This window comes from Rutidosis leptorrhynchoides, chromosome 5, assembly GCF_046630445.1.
Source record: "Rutidosis leptorrhynchoides isolate AG116_Rl617_1_P2 chromosome 5, CSIRO_AGI_Rlap_v1, whole genome shotgun sequence".
Taxonomy (NCBI): Eukaryota; Viridiplantae; Streptophyta; class Magnoliopsida; order Asterales; family Asteraceae; genus Rutidosis; species Rutidosis leptorrhynchoides.
Genome location: NC_092337.1, coordinates 59,975,666 through 59,980,496, shown reverse-complemented (window position 1 = coordinate 59,980,496; position 4,831 = coordinate 59,975,666). Strand labels below are relative to the sequence as shown.

General features: G+C 31.7%; 1 non-coding gene across 1 annotated transcript; it reads right to left on the bottom strand.

The window, feature by feature from the left end:
* Positions 1 to 2,853: 2,853 nt before the first annotated feature.
* Positions 2,854 to 2,960, bottom strand: LOC139850764 (small nucleolar RNA R71). The gene has a single exon (XR_011760145.1). It is a non-coding gene; the product is annotated as a small nucleolar RNA R71 (small nucleolar RNA).
* Positions 2,961 to 4,831: the final 1,871 nt, after the last annotated feature.

Here is a 4,831-nt window from a genome sequence, read left to right as displayed (position 1 = left end):
TTAAAACTTTGGGTTACACGCAGTCAATATCCTGGTGTAATTATTAAACAAAGTATTAAGACCTTGTTACAGTTTAAGTCCTCAATTAGTTGGAATATTTGACTTCGGATATAAGGATAATTTGACGAGGACACTCACACTTTATATTTATGACTGATGGACTGTTATGGACAAAAATCAGGCTGACATATTAAATAATTCAGGACAAAGGACAATTAACCCATGGGAATAAACTAAAATCAACATGTCAAACATCATGATTACGGAAGTTTAAATAAGCATAATTCATTTTATTTCATATTTAATTGCACTTCTAATTATCGCATTTTTATTTATTGTCATTGTATTTAATTTCACTTTTAATTATCGTACTTTTTAATTATTGCAATTTTATTTTATCGCACTTTTATTTATTGCAAATTCATTATCGTTATTTACTTTACGCTTTAAATTAAGTTATTTTTATTTTTAATATTTTACATTAGGTTTTAACTGTGACTAAAGTTTTAAAATCGACAAACCGGTCATTAAAAGGTAAAAACCCCCTTTTATAATAATAATATTACTTATATATATTTTTGTATTTTTACAAATATAGTTTAAACTAATGTAGCGTTAAGCTTGTTTAATTTTCCCTGTGGAACGAACAGGACTTACTAAAAACTACACTACTGTACGATTAGGTGCACTGCCTATAAGTGTTGTAGCAAGGTTTAGGTATATCCATTCTATAAATAAATAAATATCTTGTGTAAAATTGTATCATATTTAATAGTATTTCGTTATAAAAATATAACTATTTTATATACACCTCGCATAACATCAAATATTTTTGGCGCCGCTGCCGGGGAACATTCTTGCTTAAACGCCGGAAGCACAACGCTATATAAAAAAAGGATTTTATTAATTTTTAGTTTCCTTTTATAAAAATACGCTTTTGTAAAAATACGTTTTAAATATAAGAAAATATAAAAAGAAAAACAAAATATTTATATATTTTTAATAGTTTGTTATACATTTATAAAATTATAAAGTTTCTTTATTTTTATTTTAGTTTTTAAAATACAAGTTTTTATTTATTTACATAATTATTTATTAAAACGGAAAATTAAAACAGAAAAAAATATATATATAAAATAAAATACTCGGCCCGTACTGTAGCAGCCCATTTACTGGCCCGAAACCCTAGCTCATGCGATCGCATGAGCCCGAAGGCAAATTTTCATGCGATCGCATGAGGGGTTCTGACACGCCCTAATTGATTCTCGTACTGCATTAATTACGGGTAATAATAATTATTATTATTATTAAACCCTAATTAGGGTATTATTATTATATTATTTAGTTTTAATTTTATTATTTTGTATTAGTTAGTTTTATTTTAGTTTTAAAAATTATAAAATTAATAGTTTTATAAAATAAATAATATAAAAATAATATTTTTATAAAAATTGTACTTTTTACAACTTTAAGTATATTTTTATATTTTGTACCTTTTTAATCGTTTATTCGTAATATTTGTATTTTTCGTTTGTATTTAGTTTTAAGTCATAGTTTGTGCCATAGTTATTTTTATTTCTAGATTTTTAGGCTTTGCCGTAAAATTCCTTAAGTGCTTTTTTTTCTTTAGACTAAGATTTAGGTGCTTTAGAATTTTGCGACGCTGTTCTAAGATTTTAGTACCTTTTTAAGTTATTGCCGTTTTTGGATATAGTATTTCTCTAAGCTTTAATATTTTTAGACGCAACTTTTAATTCTTAGTTTTTAGTTCTATTTAAGTTTCGACGAGCTACTTTCTTATTTTTATTTTTCGACGCCTATTTTTTTCGACCTTTTATTTTTCGACGTTTTTCGACGCGCTCTTTTTCTTTCTTATTTCTCGTCGATCTAGTTTTTAGGACTTAGAATTTTCTATTTCTTCTCTCTAAAATTTCTTTAAATTTCAATGAAAAAATTATTTTAAGTGGTTGAATTGATAGACATCCAAATTTTCTGCTTCGTAGTAATAGTTGGATTTGTTAGTGGCTGAGTTGTGAGCTTCCGATTTAAAGGGTTCTGGCTCCCTGCTGCATCTACTGGCTATTCGAAACGTGGGCAAAAGCAGAAAAGTCTATTATTTTGATAACTTAAATAATTTTTATCTTTTATAACTAATAGGATATTCAGTGAATGCACCGAGCAAAACGTTCACCACCTGGAACTCGATCAAGACATCTAGAAAATATTGTCGTCGTTGATTTTTCTTTAGAATCGTCATCCAGTCGACCAAGTACTCCAATTCAAATTTCCGATAATCCATTTTTTGAACCCGACCTCACAATTGAGAATCCGGAGAATATTCAGGGACAATTCATAGATCCTGAACTATTAATTTTTCCTCCGGAACCACCAATCATTCAAACAGAGATTGTTGAGGAACCAACCATTAAATCAGAATCCTCTAGTGATTCAGATTCAACAAATTCAATCATGGAGAATCTGGAACCTCTAAGTATGGAAGACCGAATGCGAGCTAAACGCACTGGCCAAGGTCACGCAATTACTCAACCTGACATTAATGCACCAGATTATGAAATCAAAGGATAAATCCTACACATGGTGACTAATCAATGCCAATTTAGTGGTGCGCCGAAGGAAGATCCAAACGAACATCTTTGTACCTTTAATAGGATCTGTACTTTATTCAAAATAAGAGAAGTGGAGGATGAACAGATATATCTCATGTTATTTCCCTAGACTTTAAAGGGAGAAGCTAAAGATTGGTTAGAATCGTTACCTAAAGGGGCAATTGATACATGAGTTGTTTTAGTTGAAAAATTTCTTAAACAATTCTTTCCGGCATCTAAAGCCGTGAGACTTCAAGGAGAAATTGTTACGTTCACACAGAAGCCAAATGAAACTTTATATGAAGCGTGGACAAGATTTGGAAAGTTATTAAGAGGATGTCCGCAACATGGTTTAGACACTTGTCAAATAGTACAAATATTCTACCAAGGATGTGACATCACTACAAGGAAAGACATCGATATAGCAGCTGGTGGTTCCATTATGAAGAAAACCGCAACTGACGCTTACAAAATTATTGATAACACTACTTCTCACTCACATGAGTGGCACCAAGAAAAAGATATCATTAGATCATCTAAAGCAGCTAGAGCCGATTCTAGCCATGACTTAGATTCCATTTCCGCAAAGATAGATGTTGTCGAGAGACGAATGGAAAAGATGACTAAAGATATTCACTCAATACGAATTAGTTGTGAGCAGTGTGGAGGACCACATTTAACAAAAGATTGTCTCAGTATTGAACTAACAATGGAACAAAGAGAGAATGTTTCATACATAAACCAAAGGCCTGGAAATAATTATCAGAATAATTATCAACCGCCAAGACCAATTTACAATCAAAACCAGAACTATAACCGAAATGTTCCATACAACAACCAACAAGGTCCAAGCAATCAACAAGTATCCAATAATACTTACAACCAGCAAAGACCTATTTTTCAAAACAAACCACCACAAACCGATGATAAAAAGCCAAATTTAGAAGATATGATGTCGAAGCTAGTTGAATCTCAAACACAATTTTTCACATCTCAGAAACAAACCAATGAACAAAATGCTCAAGCATTTAGAAATCAACAAGCTTCTATTCAAAATTTGGAACAAGAAGTAAGCAACCTAGCAAGGTTAATAGGTGAAAGAAAACCGGGAAGTCTACCTAGCGATACAAATGCTAACCCCCGGAATGAAACAGCTAAAGCCATTACCACAAGAAGTGGTATTACACTTAAACCACCTGAAATGCCTGTAATTTCTGATGAAGCTATTCCTAATCCACATGAACTACAATCTGAACAAGATAAGGAAACAGAACCGGTAGTTGAAAAGGTTAATGAAGATAACACAGTTAAGGCTAAACCTTATGTTAAACCATACCAACCACCACTTCCTTACCCGAGTAAAATGAGAAAAGAGAGACTTGAAGCCGAGCAATCCAAATTTTTGGATATGTTTAAACAAATAAATGTAAATCTTCCTTTCATTGATGTAATTTCAGGAATGCCTAGATCAGTAAAATATCCAACACGAATTGAAACCAACACGAATAAGTATACAACTAGCCGATCGATCAGTAAAATATCCTAGAGGGATAATGGAGAACATGCTAGTTAAAGTTGGTACTTTAGTATTTCCAGTAGATTTTGTTATTCTGGACATGGAAGAAGATTCTCGAGTTCCTCTCATATTAGGAAGACCATTCTTAAACACGGCCAAAGCAATAATAGACGTGTTTGGTAAGAAACTGACCCTAAGTATAGAGGACGAGAGTGTTACCTTTTCAGTTGATAGAGTAATGCAACAACCGCAATCTGCAGATGATACATGTTATTATATTCAAACTATAGATTCTCATGCAGAATTGTTAGAAGAATTTCCAGAATTACAAGGAACAGGGGAATGTTCTTTAGGAGAAGGAACTGAAACAATTGATGAAACTGAAATGTTAGCTACACTAATGGCTAATGGATATGAACCAACAACAGAAGAAATTCAAATGCTAAAAGAAGAAGACAGATATCGATATAAATCATCGATAGAAGAACCACCGACATTAGAGTTAAAGCCACTTCCAAACCATTTGGAATATGCTTATTTATATGGTGAATCTGAATTACCTGTAATAATATCGTCTTCTCTTACTGAAAATGAAAAATCTCAACTCTTTTCTGTGTTGAAAGCTCATAAACCAGCTATTGCATGGAAGATTCATGATATTAAAGGAATAAGTCCTTCGTATTGCACACATAAAATCCTTATGGAAGAA